The sequence below is a fragment of the Lepus europaeus genome, chromosome 15 (assembly GCF_033115175.1).
Source record: "Lepus europaeus isolate LE1 chromosome 15, mLepTim1.pri, whole genome shotgun sequence".
In the NCBI taxonomy this organism is placed as follows: Eukaryota; Metazoa; Chordata; class Mammalia; order Lagomorpha; family Leporidae; genus Lepus; species Lepus europaeus.
The window spans coordinates 22,151,951-22,169,725 of NC_084841.1; positions in this window are offsets into that span (position 1 = coordinate 22,151,951).

The following is a 17,775-nucleotide window of genomic DNA, read 5'->3' on the forward strand; positions in this document are numbered from 1 at the left end:
CACATTATATGACTCAACATCTGGTAAATTCACAAGGGAAAATGTTAGAATTTTTATGACATGTAGTCCCTGTCCATTCACTGTAACTAATGTTGATGAGCTGTAATGTAGAAACCTGTTCTGGTTCTCTATTTCTATGCCTTTGCCATGGATAACACTACCAGACAAGAAGTTTTGTGTACCAATTAGTGAGCAAATGGACAGAGGTAAATGTATACATCCACAAAATGACAACATGCTTACAGTTTATAAAGCTTTCAATTTTTCCATAAATTGTGTAAGCAACCAAAATTTTGAAATTGATTTAAATAATAAAAGATAAGCTGAAGATAAACTTTTGTATAGTAAAACATGGATAAAAATATGGCAACTGCACAACAGTAAAAGGGCTTGGGTTATGAAGCCCATCTTTTAAAAGCAAATTTTAAATATTCATGGCATATGTGAAATATATTTACTGCACATTTGTATACACGCACAAGAACACTTCAAAGAAGTTTGTGGAAAACAGAATTAAAACAGAAGTTTATTTTGGTATGAAAAACTTTAATTCCATGCTTATGAAATATCCTCAATATTTCATAGAAAACACATATTATGAAGAAATTGTAGATAAAATTCTCTCTATATATATTATTCAGAATAATTATACATAGTATCCCATGAAACAAAAACACAAAATGCCACATTTGATAAATCTGATAAATTTTACTTTACAAATCTACTGTTATGCACACATATATACATAATTCTGAAAATAGGAACTTTTTTTAAAAAAATGTTTATTTATTTTTTGTTTGAAAGGCAGAATTACAGAAAGAGGAGAGACAGAGATCTTCCATCTGCTGGTTTACTCCCCAAATGGGTTCAATGGCCAGGTCTGAACCAGACTGAACCCAGGAGCCAGGAGCTTCTTCCTGGTCTCCAGGTGGAGCACAGAGGCCCAAGCACTTGGGCTATGTTCCTCTGCTGTATTGGATGTGGATCATCTGGGACTCAAACCTGTGCCTGTGATACAAGCATCAGAGGCAGCAGCTTTACCTCCTACGTCATACTGCCATCCCCGGAACTTTTTAAAATAATCCAATTTACTACCTAGTCATTTGTCTTAAAAGTGTTAAAATTCTCTCCTGGAAATTTTGCAGAAAACTAAATGGAAGAAGTCATTTTGCTTTGATTGAATATAAGCATAATCTGTCTGAATTTTCACCTTTTTAACCAATAGAAGAACTGACTTTACTGATGGTTTTAAAGGATATGTGAATATGTACCTTTGAGAAATATATTTCTGCAGCTGAAGAATAAAAACATAAAACAAATGTAGAGGAAGAAGCATGTTTTTGTCAGTGCTGATAAGTTCTTAGCTGGCAGAGCCTTCTGTAGCAAGCAAGAAGATTAGAAAGAGAAAAAAAAAAGTTTACTGTCGTGTGTGTGTGTGTGTGTATTAAGATTCACTTATTTATTTGAAAGAGTTGCAGAGAGAAAGAGAGGGAGAAATTTAAAAACCATTGGTTCACTCCCTAGATGGCCACAATAGACAGGACTAGGCTAGGCAGAAGCCAGGAGCCAGGTGCTTAATCAGGGTCTCACACAAGGATGGCAGTGGCTCAAACACCTGGGCCATCTTCCGTTGCTTTCCCAGGCCATTAGCAGGGAGCTGTATCAGAAGTGGAGTAGCAAGGACACAAACCAGCTCTCATACAGGATGCCCTCATAGCAGATGGAGGTTTTACTCACTGGGCCATATGCTGATCCCAATATGTTTATTTTTTCTATGTGATATGGGATAATTTGATTACATCCACTAGCTGGAAACCATAGGCCCCTGCCCTTCCTTGTTAATCAGAACCTTCCTATTCCTGTATGGCTCCTTTATTGAGACCTGGGGGAGGTGCCAAGTAACTATGCCCTTTTCAGCCTCATAAAAGAGACTGAGGACTGGGTGGGCTCCTGCTGCTGCTTTGCTCAGAGATGAAAGCAGGTGCTGAAGGTGCCTTCTGTCAACTTCCCTCTACTACCCTTCTTCCCTTCCAGGCGCACTGCGCTCCTCACTATGCTCACGTGTTTGTGTGTATGTGTGATTGGTGTGTGTATGTGTGTATGTGTGTGTGTGTTTGCTTTCTCACCTTTTAATAAATTCTACCACTTGTGAACTGTCTGTGTGCCTGTACTTATAATGCATCTCTAAGTAGAAGGCAAGGGCCTGGATTAAAATAAAGCTCTACCTCTCCCACTGCTTATGTAGCTATCAATCCATTCATCCTCCAGCCATGCGAAGGACATCTCGAAAGTAAGTAGTTATGAAAGACGTGGCTTTGAATTCTGGCTTATACGATGTCTACAAAAAAGAACAATGAAATTTTAGAGGAGTGAAACAAAGGACATTGACACTGGCTAGGGGAGTGGCAGTGGGAGGTTGGCACTAACTTTTGTCTTTGTAAATCTGCTTTTAGGCAGATAGACAAAGGAAGAAATGCTTCCTGTCTCACTTTCTTCTCAAGTACCTTCAGCTCAGCATTTAGGAGTGATTTGTTCTGTGTCCCCACACTATCAAATAATCCCATCATCTTATTGGCAAGTGAGTCCATACACACACACACACACACACACACCCCTTTCTGCAATGAACAAGGAATAGCTTTGTCATGTGACACAAATTGATAGCTGTCATGTGACACAGAGCTGCTAAGATCAACCAAGTAAAACAATCATGCTTGCATGTTAAAAAAAAAAAAAAACTGTACCAAAATATTGAATATTATCTTTGGAATCATTCTTATTACATAACAACAATGGAAATTCTTACTTCCCCTTAGCTGGATGTATTTCTCCTAACATTTAAGAGCAGTATGATGATAATCTAGGTATATTGTCTGCTAAGTGAGTTCAACACCTCTCAAGTGGTTTAATCACATTTTAATTTGAAATTTCCTTACAATATCATTTTATGGTAATCCATTTCAATAAAACTCATAAATATCCAACCCAGGAAGAAGAAAAAAGTCTGCTACTAAATCCTTGTCTTGCTTTGAATTTCTGCGTTAATTTAGATGGTTTTATTTTAGACAATGCACACCAAAACTATTGTGTTTTGGGAGACTAGATAAAAATACCTTTGAATAAATAAATCTATCCCTTTAATGCTCATACAAGGAGATCAGAAAGTTAAAGGAAAAGTGTGCATTTTTAAATTTCATTTTGCCATAAACTCTTTGAAGTCCCCTTGTATTTTTTAGTTGATAGGTAGAATTGTATTAAAGACCTTATTGCTTATGAAGTTGGGTTCATTAAATTAAAATTTAATCTATCATGCTGGAATGTATGTTAGACTACCTGCAATTTTACCTGACATTTTCATGAAAAGTTAAAATTGTTTGTCCGACGTCCTAATTACAAATGTCATGGTTGAAAATTCATGCTGTTTGAAGGAATAAATACACGTAGCTGTAACAGGAACTGCTATTTACACACAAGTGTATATAAAGAGTGATATATATTGAAACTCTATGATCCTCATCTTTTAAAGTAAATTTTTGGTGTGGGCAATTAGATGGCAATTAAGATGCTGCACCCGTATCAGATTATTTCTATTCAAAGCCGCGCTCTGGTTCCTGGCTAAAGCTTCATGCTAATGCAGACTTTGTGGAAGTAGCAGTAATGTGTATTCCTGAAACTACCAGACCCTGCTTGTGGGTATTTTGGAAGTGAATCAACATTTTAGTTAATCTATCTCTTTGTCTCTCTATTTCTCTGCAATTCTCTTTCTCAAATAAATCAATAAAGTATTCATAAGTATTTGTATGATAATATCATGAACTATAATTTCTTCAGGAAAGCATGTTGTTGTGAGCATGATTTATTCATGTCTTCCTCTAAAGAACCATATGGTTACTGCACAAGTTGACCAAATTCAAAAATTATAAACATAATTTTGATTGAGGTATAGTGCCAAAATATAAACTTTGAATTATTCAAAACAGCACTTAGGTTTATTTTGTATTCATAACACAGGAACTTATTTCCATATTGAACGAAGACAGAACTCAATATTAAGTGAGCATAATTTTTATTTCAGAGCACTATGGAATGGCAGCATTGTGTTGGTATTTGTCTCACTGCCTCATTCAGTAACACTGCTGCATTTTAGAAACAATGAGCCACTTCTTACTATCCAAAACTGTTAATGCAATAGTTAGAGTTGAATATGTGTCTGGTCAGTTATAAAACCTATTAAGTAAGGCAAAATGAAATTCCTATATCTGTTTAAATTCAAAATGTATGTCACATGAAAAGTATCTTTACTGCATTGTTCCTCTCTGATATTTCAGAATCCTTAATATTTTATGTTTGCATATGTAGTTCTTTATGTTTCTCTTTTAAAAACTACTTGTCCTGAAAAACCACTTCTACCTTAAGAAAAAGCATATCTATAAAATACAAAGAACCACATGGTGCCTTTCCTAGGAAATTCCTTGTGCTTCTTTTAAAGTCTTTTTTTAAGCCCAAGGATTCTCATTTTAATATTAATTGTAACACTTTGCACTTAGATAATGCTTTTCCTCTGAATAAAACCAAAGCACTTAGGAATGAAAAATCTCAGCCAACAACCAGGACAAATACATGAGGAAGGGCTCCATAAATGAAAAGCCAATTTAAACTAGGAAGTGATTTGAATTCATACCCCTTTCAATCAGGCAACAGGAAAAGAACCGATTTTTCACCAACCCTAAGAGTTTGCAGCAGAAGATAAAGGTAAATTCTTCTACTGGAGATCTTGCAGTTCAAAAGACATATGGGAGAGAGGGAAGAACAAGAATTACATACTAAACCTGTCCACATGAAGCTGATAAAGTGGATTCTGGCATGGCAGGCATGACCCAATTCATTCCAGGGAGCAAAACTTCTTAAGTGATAGATGTCTGGGCACTGCATACTGATCAGGAAGCCTGCCCAGGAGTTCAGCAGAAAACACACACACACACACACACACACTGCGATATCTGTTCTACTCCTTTGTGTATAAATGGCGGATAAATGCATAAGCCTTACAGGCAGAAAGAAAACTTCATTTAAATCTTCATTCCATCCACTGCCAGCTTAAAATACTCTAAGCCATTTTACCTTCACCAGAGAGGAAGATATAACAATGAATTTCTTGCCAGATTTTGAAATCATGGTTAAAGTTAGGAATATATCTAGTGTTCTAAGGTAGTATTTAGTTCCTTGGAAGTATTTAATCAGTGATAAATGTTACTGATACAGGGATAAAGACAAAGTTAAACTTCTAAAAATTAATATATTTTATGCTTACCTCAATATAGTATAGCTGTTAAAAATACATTTAAAACATTTTAAACAAATATTGCTTTCAATATTTCTTAGAAAACAAAATTATCTAAAACATTGTTTTATATCCCTCTTGATATTAATTTCTTTTTGCAAGTTTGTTACTTGAACTGAAATGGAGTTTCTACACAGGCAGATGATAGATACCAAGGGGTTCTAGTCTCCCACAGTCTCTCAGCCTCATCCTCTTAGCTTAAAGTTGATTTGTCCTGCTTTATGATTGCCTGTCAACTTTTTACTAAAAGTGTCTCATTGTCTTGAGAGGGTGGTGCAACTGGCTTTACCAGGCCCATAATCACTGGATTAGCAAGGTCATTTATTTCCACTATAGATAACATAGGTGCCCATCTTGTTTGAGGGGTTGCTTTTCCAGGAACTTCCAGTCCCTGAGGAAAAAAAAAAATAGCTTCCATCTGCACATAGATCTGAGACTATTAACTAAAATTCCCTAAAACCCAGAATTCCCTAGAGGGCCCAGTATCACCAACCAACAAAAGGAAGGTCATGAGTGCTGCAAACCAACCAGGAATTTGAACATCCTCTGAACGCATACCTCTGTGCCCTAATTGCAATCTATCAGAACATTTATCCCCAACTCCTAGGGAGCCTGGGAATTAAGCAACAACTGCCTGGCTGCTTGTTCTGTACTTTCCTAATTCACCTAAGTTCTTCCACCACCCTGTGTCAGTGACTGGCTTGTTGCATGTTGGGTGCAATTCTTCAAACCAGTTTTGAATCATTCTACAACAAAATTTTTAAGTATCTGTTTTAAACTTTAAAACTCAAATCTTGTATTTTTCCATGTATTTCTCTTTTGTTTACATGTATTTCTCTTTTGTTTAAAAATTATAAGATATAAATATTTTAAATTAGTTATTTAATTTTATATAGAGAGTGAGAGAGATTGAGAGATGGGAACAGAGAGACAGAGAGAGTTCCAATCTGTTGGTTCACTCCAAAAATTCATTCAACAGCTGCACTAGGTCATGTGAAGCCAGGAGCCAGAAAAGCAACCCAAGTGTCCTATGTGGGTGGCAGGAACATAATTATTTAATTCATTATCACTGCTTCCCAAAGTCTGTATTAGTAGGAAGCTGGAGTCAGGAGCTGGAGCTGTAACTAAGTGTTAGTCCCTCAAATGATCATGTCTTGACAAGAATATAGGACAAGGATGTCATTATCTGTGTCTTAATGACTAGGCCAAATACCCACTCCATGAATTTTATTTTATATTAAAATGCAAACCTTTCTGTATGCATGTGCTTTTAATCATAGCTTAAATAGAATATCCTTCTGTAGAATCTTTAGTAAAATAGTGCTATCAACTTCTAAAGAAAATTTTGATTTTGATGAATATTATCAATATAAAGGGAAATATGCATATATAATTTTCTTTGTGAATTAAGATGGATTAATATTAAAAAGTATTGGGATCAACATTATGGTGCAGCAAATTAAGCTGCCACTTAAAACACTGACATCCCAAATTGAAGTGCCAGTTTGAAGCATAGTTGTTTTGCTTCTGATCTGACTTCCTGTTAAGGTGCCTGGGAGGGCAGTGGAGGATGGCCCAAATACCCGGGACCATGACACCATGTAGGAGACAAAGATGGATTTCCTGGCTCTTGGTTTCAGAGTGGCCCAGACCTAGCTGTTACAATTGTTTGGGTACTGAACCACGGAATGAAAATAATCTCTCTCTGTCTCTGTCTCTCTCTCTCTCTCTGTGTCTCTCTTTCTTTCTGTCTCTCTGAATCATCACTCTGCCTTCTAAAGAAATAAATTTTAAAAAATTAAGAAGAGTCCTATTTTGTTTTTTTAAGTAAAAATTTGCTGTTTTACATATTCTTTTTTTTTTTTTGACAGGCAGATTTAGACAGTGAGAGAGAGAGAGACAGAGAGAAAGGTCTTCCTTCCATTGGTTCACCCCCCAAATGGCCACCACGGCTGGTGCGCTGAGCCAATCCGAAGCTAGGAGCCAGGTGCTTCCTCCTGGTCTCCCATGCGGTGCAGGGCCCAAGCACTTGAGCCATTCTCCACCGCTCCCCCGGCCCCCCCTCACCCCACCCCGGGCCACAGCATAGAGCTGGACTGGAAAGGGGCAATGGGGACAGAACCGGCTCCCCGACCGGGATTAGAACCCGGGGTGCCGACACCACAGGCAGAGGATTAACCAAATGAGCCATGGCATCGGCTCTATATATATTCTTAAGAACGAAAGTGGTTCCCTGGGGCCTGCGCTGTGGCACAGCATGTTAACGCCCTGGCCTGAAGCACTGGCATCCCATATGGGCACTGATGCTAGTCCCAGCTGCTCCTCTTCCGATCCAGTTCTCTGCTGTGGCCTGGGAAAGCAGTAAAAGATGGCTCAAGTCCTTGGGCCCCTGCACTCCCATGGGAGACAAGGAGGAAATACCTGGCTCCTGGCTTTGGATCGCCCAGCTCTGGCTGTTGCAGCCATCTGGGGAGTGAACCAATGGAATGAAGACCTTTCTCTCTGTCTCTCCCTCTCACTATCTGTAACTCTACCTCTCAAATAAATAAATAAAATCCTTTTTTTAAAAAAAAGTAGCTCTCTTCATTTGAAATTCCTTTTAACTGGCAATAGTCATCATACTAGATTATACTTTTTATTAATACTGAGAACATTAATCAGATTCATTTCTTTACCTGACAATTTCATGCAACATTTATGATAATAGCATATCATATTTGAACTTCACTATGTTTTCCAGCATTTGCCTATCATTCCAGTTAGTCTATACTCTCTTGAAGAAAAACTTGAAAAATTCTCATCTATTTCATCATGCCACTTTTGCATTATTCCCAGTTACTTTACTCCTCCATATATACCTGTGTTTACATATAATCTAGTAACTTTTAAATAACTGAGCTCTAGTTGCATTCAGTAGAATACCCATGACATTTTAGGGAACTATTATTTTATTCATTTATTTTTAGTATTTAATTTATTTATTTGAGAGGCAGAATTATGGACAGAGAGAAAAGTCTTCCATCCAATGGTTCACTTCCCAAATGGCCGCAACAGCTGGAGCTGCGCCAATCTGAAGCCAGGAGCCAGGATCTTCTTCCAGGTCTTCCATGTGAATGCAGGTGCCCAAGGACTTGGGCCATCTTCTACTGCTTTCCCAGGCTATCAGCAGAGAGCTGGATTGGAAAAGAAGCAGCCGGGATTTGAACTGGCACCCATATGGGATGCTGGCACCATAGGCAGAGGCTTAGCCTACTATGCCACAGCTCAGGCCCCTGAAACTATTATTTTAAACCACAGAGCATGAATCATCTTAATGACAGCAATCAATGCCAAATCTAACTTTACTTGAAAGAAACATCAAGTCTTTCCCTTTTTTCAAAATGGTAGATCTTCTTAATAATTATAACAAATTATAAATATTATAGCAAGTTATAACAACTTCTAGTAAAAATTACAGTGCAATTATATTTGACATATTAGAACTCATTTCAGTTTTTACTGTGATTTGACTGTGTCCACTTGAGCACATGTTGGACATTTAATCCCCAATGCAACATCGTGGGAGCTGGGACCTAATGAGAGGGGCCAGCACTGCAACAGCTGGTTAAGCTGGCACCTGCTATGCTGGTTCCCACATGGGTGTTAGTTTGCCTTCTGGCTGCTCCACTTCCTATCCACCTCCCTACTATCATGGTGCTTGTAAAGCAGAGGAAGATGGCCTGCATGCTTGGGCTCCAGCACCCATGTGGGAGACCAACTGAAGCTTTTGGCTCCTTCCTTCTGCCTTCTGTGGCCATCTGGGGAGTGAACCAAGGTAAACTTTGACTCAGCTGAAAAATCAATGACTCCTAATCCTTAAGATAATTTGTAACTATGGAGTACATTTTTAATTATAAGAGATCTTATAATACATTTAGTGATACAAATCTGAAAGTCAGGCAAGTAGTAAACATTATATTAAGCTTCAAATATTTTAAGACTAGATATATGATACTTCAGCTAATATTAATGGGCACAAATGATGAACTGCATTTTACTCAATCAACAAGTATATGATTACTTCTATGACGTGTATGAGAGAACTTCGAAAATATTTCAGAAAATAAGCTTCATCTTTTATTCCATTTTCCCTAAACTTTTGAAGTATCATCATAATTCAATGGCTAGGAGGGTGAGAGGATCACAGCTAGGAAATGGAGTTAAAGAATACTTCTGGAAATAAAATTTCAAATATCATTTTGTATCTCCATTTTCAGTCTGGTAGCCATTAAAATTATATTTACACTGAAACTTCAAAGAGATGTCTGTTAACCTAACAAGGTTGTCAAAGAAGACAAGATCCAACATCGTTTTTTGCTTTCATGTTGTGAGGAAATATAGTGCTATAACAATGCACTTATCTGTGCAACATCAATGTAGAGTTGATCCCAATATTAATATGTGTTATTAAGCTTCTCAGAAGTCTGCTAACTCAAGTGGTCTATAGTTGAATACACTCTAATGCCAGATGGAGTATTAGAAAATGTGTATGAGGCTTTAATTATCTGAAAACCCAAAATGAACTGCTACTCATGATACCTGGGGATTTTAATGAAGAGCATACATATGTTCTTCTTGCTAATTGAAGATGAGCTTCATTTTAACGGATTTAATCCCTTGAGAGTTTGAAACATTAAAAAGAGGAGGATTGAAAAGGATTTTGAAAACCCCAAATAAACTTTGCTAAACCTCAGCCTCTTGAGTAGAAAATTATTGGAGGCTTTACATGGCAAATGACTGTGTTGATCTGTAAAATATGTATAATGAAAATCAGAAAGTATAGTTATTAATATTTTCACTATTAACAAAATGTAATATTTAACCAAATAATAGTTAGATATGTGAACAAAATATTTGATGTATATATTTACAACTATTCATTAGATGTATTTTAGAAATTATCTGTAAGTAGTATGTTAATAATAGCTAGTTTTAGAGATAGAAAATTCTTAAATGCAGAGCTTAGAATACTTGAAGTTTTATTTCATGTATCCAATAGAGAAATCTCAACATTAAAAAAGAAAACATAAGTTCTATTTGAAAATGAAAACAAAGCATCAAAATGAAAGGGGGAAAACCAATGCAAATGCATTTGAAAAGTAATGAAAAATAGACTTCACTTCCCAAAGTCGCCATGTTTCCTTAGAAATGCCAGAAGTTAGGTTGAAGAAGACGATCCAGAAGGACAGTGCAGAGGTGGGGCAGAGGAGACGCTAGCTTGCTCCTGTTTCTGTTGAGAGGGGACCAGAAGCCAAGTGGTGCAGGCAGTCTATGGTAGCAAGCAAGTCGTCGGAACTGATGCAATGGCCCTGCAGAGCCTTACAGACTTCTGGCCTCCAGGTCTTTAGGAGATGAAATTTGTGTTGCCTTAAAACTCTACAGGTGTGGTTATTTTCACTCAGCAGTGGTAGGAAAACTATACCTGTGGCAACTGAAAGATACATAAGGTGAAATGAGGTAATATATTTACCTCATTTAATTTATAATTTAAATATTATATTTATATTTATATATAGCAATCGCTGCAAAAAATTGCAGGATGGCCTAAAACATGAGCTTTTACATTCCTGCACCTCTACCACAACAAACTACTTTACCCTGTGGATCAGCCAGTGCATGAGCAAGTCATCAGTTCATTTGGATTTCTAGACAGAATGAGAAGTTATTCATACAGTACCACTGGTTTCCAATTGCTCTGATTTTATTATTATAGAATCATGATAATAAATAACCTAGAGCCACTTTACATTGGTAGCTATTAACTACTGCTATGTAAGTCTCTCACATCAGTGGAATTGAAGAAATCATTCCAAGCTGGGAGTTAGGGAACAGAAGGGCCAGGAAGAGGATGCACAGACTTGATTCAAATACTGGTAGGGGGAAGCTCATCTTCTCTGTAGGACCTTTTGACCTGATAGAATGGAGGATTTCACAGAATGGCACCAGTAATAGCTGTTATCTCATCTGATATCCTAAGTATCATATGCATTTGAAATACTTTCAAAATTGTAGATTAGAATGTTAAGTGTTAGTTGGCCTCTCCCTCTCCCCCCCCCTTTCTCAGCTGATAATAACCATTAGAGAATTTACAGTAGGAGAATGTACATATTTCCTTGCTTGAAAAAAGGAATTCTCAATTATGTCTGCACACCAGAATTGCTTGAAAGGTGTTTAAAAATCCCAGTTTTGAAAACACATACAAGAGCAATTAAATGAGGAAAAAAAAATGGAAACAAACTAAGCTGAAAGCCATGTGAATGGTACAATGATGGGTCTGTGCACACAGTGTGACAGGGTCATAGGAGTGACTAATTCAAACATTACTTTTGGGGGAAAAAAAAAGGAATGTTGTTCTTGGAAAAAGAAACAGGAGTGTAAGTATGAATAATCCTGGAAAACAAGAAGCATGAGGGACACTTATCAGAAAGAAAAGAAAATAAATTAAAATCAAGAAAGGTAGCTTAAGGCTCAAACATAGAGGATGGAAGTGAATGGCCAGAGAGAGGCTTGAATGATCGGAATATGGATATGAAAATAGTGGGAGTAGCATGGGGAGTGACAATTTTTGGGAGAGTCTATCTCAGAACTACACAAAGTAACAGCATGGTACAGGACTACCTGGCAGGATGTTGCTCATCCTGTGTTGGTAAAAAATGCCATGACTATGTGGTGTTTTCACTCATTTGCTTGAAGAAACTTTAAATATTAGCATTGCAAATTCAACAACAACAGACTATGAAATTTACCAGTATGTTGACTTTGCCAGACACATGTTTTTATTGCAAACTCATATGTTCTTTTGTAATTTTATATATTATGCTGTATCTAAGTAATATTGTGAGTGAATACTCCAGACCTACTCATCTCTGAGCCCCTGAAGAAATCAATTGTCTTGGCTGACGTCTTGGACTGAGGAAACAACCTTATTCAGAGGTACATATGTGAGTTCCCACACAGTCTTTACCAGGTGAGAATCTGAATAAAAATAAAGTTATTTTCTTTGTTTTGAAAGGATGTCATAGGGACATTTTGTTTTCAATATACTTATTCTAAAGCTATTTCCATTTTCAATCTACAAAAAGACATCATTTGATCAGCTTTCTATTTTGCTGATGTTGCTGCAGGGAGAATGACATTTCTTGAAGTTTCTGTTGTGCTGGTGATACTATGGAAATCCTGTTATCTTTGAGAACTACATGCATTTTAGGATTCACTGATTTTAGGATTTGTTGATTTAACACTGTTTTAGAATTCAAATAAGTGTGTTGAAGGATGATATATCTGTTTGGCAATAAGGGACTTCTGTGATAAACTTATTAGTTATTGAATGCTGTAGTAGCCCTCTATGAGTTGTCATCTAATGGCACAGGCAGTGAGGACGAAAGGGCCCAGGACCTGGCATCAGCCTCATACAAAGAAAGAAAATGAAGTCTTGACTGACAAATGAGGCACAGCATTTAAATGGCATAAATAATAAACACTGGAACTCCTAAACAGGAGAGTTATGCTAGCAGATATGTAGAATGAAAAGGAGATAATGAAATATTGTCATCTTTGAGGAACTAATTAGCAGGAACACAACTTGGATAACTGCTCATAGCTTTATTGGTCTTTGGCTTCTAAATGAAGATTAAAAGAAATTATCTCATCTTTCACTTTGGAGTATAAAGTACAACATCCAAAAAAAAGAGGAAGAACTTAATTATTGCATTACAAAGCACTACATATGAGATTTAAATTATTAGGACTATTTATCCAAAAGTATTTTTGTAACATGCTACTAAACAGAAACTGTTTAAATGTTGCTTAACTTAACTTTGTATTATTTTGCAAACTTCAAGGAGAACAAGTAAAAATGTTGAGAACAAAATAATGAAATTAGGTTGATAATTTATTGAAAATAAATTTTATCATAATTTTCATTTTTTTCAGAATGGTTTGTTCCAGCTTAGTTTCTGATTATCTTAAGGAACAAACTGGTTTGTCATTCTAATGATTTTATATGACTGGAGTTAATGACAGAAATCTAAATGTTCTTATTTTTAAAACTTTCCCTATTGAACTGTTTTGAATCCACATCCCACTGTTTTAAAATTTTGGTTAGTGCATATTTGTTTGCTGGTAATTGCATATTTTTCACCTTTTCTGGAAAATAAAATTAGCTTTTAACATAGCCAGACTATGATAAACTCTAATATGAACATACTTACTTTATGTGATTTTATGCTTATAAAATAAATAGTATTTCATTTTGACTTCAAATAAAAATGGAGTATAAATCACTCCAGTTAAACATAATTTCTTAAAGCGTATTTAAGGAATAATCTATTTGTGTTGGTTTTTCTCTTTTAATGGAATTTTTCTACAACTCTATGTTTTTCTTTAAATTATAATCACTAGTGACCCAACACAAGGACTTTTTAAGGACAGGTGACATGACAATGAAAGATAAAGAATGAAACTTTTTACCCAGATAAATATCCTCTTTGTGGTAATAGTGAAAGTGCCCGCATTGACTTTGGTTGCTTTATCATTGTTATTGAATCAATATAATTATAACATTGGGAACCTAGTTTCTGCTATAAACATTCCCTGAAGGATATGTTTGAAGGTGAAAGAAGACCTGGACTGAGTGCTCAGTGTCCTCAAGGGAGGTCAAGAATTATTTCTGGCATTGTGGGTTTCACTTTTTCCATTGTTTTAGATGAAGCAATTAAGCATTTATTGTGAAATTCTTTGACACAGGGACATTGTTATACTCAGGAGTTAACTCATGCTTAACCACCAGAGAAATACCAGAACTTGTCAATTAAAGCTTTTACATTTTTTTCCCTCTGTGATACTAGGGCTGGGAGTTTGCCAACTTCATTTCCCAACGTCCTTGCTAACTCCTTTCAGTGAGGTCCTCCCACTGGGTAGTATTGGTTGGGGATTGGAGAGCAGTGGGACAGGACACAGTCTGCAGTTTTCCAAGCTGAGTGACTCCCAGGTAACCCCGCCGTCAGGAGACTGAGACCGCCCTCATTGCTCTTAATACCAACCTTTAAAGAACCCATCTCAAATCCTAAATTCTGAAAACACCATTTTCTTTTGTCTTCTGTCAGTCTTGGAGGCACTGTTTCCTGTGATTGTTTCACATTATATGATTATATTATAGTTTGTGTGTGTGTTTGTGTGTGCAATTTAGCTAACACCAAGATCATCTTTCATTGAAACATCTTTCATAGTTTGTATTTTTTTTACAGGCAGAGTGGACAGGGAGAGAGAGAGACAGAGAGAAAGGTCTTCCTTTGCCATTGATTCACCCTCCAATGGTCGCCGCGGCCAGCTCGCTGTGGCCAGCGCACCACGCTGATCCGAAGGCAGGAGCCAGGTGCTAATCCTGGTCTCCCATGGGGTGCAGGGCCCAAGCACTTGGGCCATCCTCCACTGCACTCCTGGGCCACAGCAGAGAGCTGGACTGGAAGAGGGGCAACCAGGACAGAATCCAGCGCCCTGACCAGGACTAGAACCCAGAGTGCTGGCACCACAAGGCGGAGGATTAGCCTATTGAGCCACGTGCCGGCCCATAGTTTGTATTTTCTTAAAGACTCTCTTTATGATAAAATCTCAAACTCCTTTCTCACTCTTCTTGTATTCTAATTCGTAGGGACAATTTAAGAGTCTTCTTAAACATATGTAGTCAATTTTTGAAGTTCAATCTTGCTGGAAAAGAGTACAAATTGGAGGTTTGGGTTAACTTTAAATCCATGATTAAAACCTCTCAAATACATAGTCACAATTGTCCAAAAATATTTTCCCACTTTGTCAATTATTTATCATCCAAAGTGATACTGTTCATACACTTCGATTTACTATAGCCATCACACTCTCTTTACCCTTGTGTCACAGATATTAAAGATTTTTCAAAAATAAATACTATTTTGTTGAGGATTTTTGCATCTATGTTCACCAGGGTTATTAGTCCATAGTTCACTTTCTCTGTTGAACCATGTTTTGACTTAGGAATTAAGGTGATGCAAGCTTCCTTGAAGGAGTTTGGGAGGATTCCCGCCCTTTCAATTGCTTTGATTAGCTTGAAAATAATTGGAATTAGTTCTTTAAATGGTAGAATTCAGCAGTGAAGCTGTCCTGTCTTGGGCTTTTCTTTGTTGAGAGGGTCTTTATTGCTGATTAATTTCCATCTTGTTTATTTGTCTGTTTAGGTTTTCTATGTCTTCATGGCTCAATTTAGGCAGGTTGGATGTGTCCAGAATCTATCCATTTCTTTTATGTTTCCTGATTTGTTGGCATACAGTTCTTTGTAGTATTTTTTTTTTATTTCTGTGAAATCTGTTGTCACATTTCCTTTTTTGTCTCTGATTTTATTGTTTTGCTCCCTATTTTTATTTATTTATTTTTGGTTAGTTGTGCCAGTGCTATATACATTTTGTTTATTTTTTCAAAAACCCTTCTCTTCATTTCACTGATTTTTTGTTTCAAGTTTATTTATTTATTATCTAATCTTAATTATTTCTTTCCTCCTACTAATTTTGTGTTTGATTTTTTTAAGTCCTTGAGATGCATTGAAAGTTCTTTTATTGGTACCTTTCCAATTTCTTCATGTAGGCACCGAATGCTAGAGACTTCTCTCTTAAAACTGCTTTTGCTGTATCCCATAAATTTTGGTATGATGTGCTGTGTCTTAATTTGTTTCCAGAAACTTTTTTATTTTTCTTTTGATTTATTCCATGACCCATTGTTCATTTAGGAGCATGCTGTTCATTTTCCATGTGTTTACATATTATTTAGAAATTCTTGAGTTGTTGAATTCTAACTTTATTCCATGTGGTCAGAGAAGACATATGATATGATTTCAATTTTTTTTTTTAATTTGCTGAGACTTGCTTGCTTCATGGCCTACCATGTGGTCTATCCTAGAGAAAGTTCCATGCACTGGTGAGAAGAATGTGTATTCTTCCTCTTAAATCCATTCAGTCTACACTATCAGTTAACTCTGATGTTTCCTTGCTGATTTTCTGTCTGTTTGATCTGTCCATTGCTGAAAGTGGGGTACTGAAGTCCCCCATTACTATTGCATTGGAGTATGTCTCCTTTTAGAGCTATTAACATTTCTTTTCAATAGACAATTGCCTGTAATTGGGTGCATGTACAATAATTATAGTCACATCTTCCTGTTGACTGATCCCTTATTCATTATATAGTGCCCCTTTTCATCTCTTTTAACATTTTTTATGTTAAAGTCTATTTTGTCTCATATTGGGATGGCTACACCAGCTCCTTTTTGGCTTCTGTTAGTGTGGAATATCTTCTTCCAAACTTTCACTTTCAGTCTGCATTTATCTTAGTTGGTGAGATGTATTTCTTGTAGGCAGCAAATAGGTGGTTCTTGTTTCTTAATCCATTCTGTTACTCTGTATATTTTACCTGAAGAGTTAAGGACATTTACACTCAAAGGGACTATTGATAAGAAACAAATTGGTCCTATATTTTTTCCATAAATATTCCTATCATTTGCTTTGGATTTCTTTTATATTTTTTACTGGGGGATTTTCTGCCATTACCTTCCTTCATAAAGATTGCTATCTTTCTGTGTGTATGTGTGTAGCACATCCTTAAGCACCTTTTCTAAGTCAGGATGAGTGGTCACACAATTTCTGTTTGTTATAGAAGGTCTTTATTTCACATTCATTCATAAATTAGAGCTTTGCAGGATACAGTGTTCTGGATTGACAGTTTTTTTTTTTTTTCTTTAAGATTTGGACTATATCTCATCATTCCCTTCTATTCTGTAGGTTTTCTTATGAGAAGTAATCTGGTGCTTCTCTTGTGCATACTATAGAATCTTTTCTTTACGATTATTGTGGAAAGTTTGACTACAATGTGTCATGCTCAAGATCTTTTCTGGCCATATCTGTTAGGAGTTCTATGTACTTCCTCTACTTGGATGTCCCTTTCTCTCCCCAAATTGTGGAAGTTTTCTATAACTATTTCACTAAATAGATCTTCTAGCCCATTTTCTCTTCCCACACCTAAGAGCTGTATGTTGGCTTGCTTGATAGTATCCTATAAATCTCCAATACTGTTTTTAATTTTCTATTTTTTTTTGTATTTTTTGGTCTTACTTAAAGATTTCCAAAGATTTGTCTTCTAGTTCTAATATTCTTTTTCTGCTTCACCAAATTTTCTGTTAATGCTTTCCACTGCATTTTTATTTGATCTATTGAATCTCCATTTTTAATATTTTACTTTGATTTTAATATAAAATATCAATTTCAAGGGATAAATTTTCATTCATGACAGGGATGGTTTTCTTTAGTTCAAGGATTTGTTTCTGGTTGCTTTGGAGTAAGCCAATGATTAATTATTTGAATTACATTTGTGGCATTTCCTCA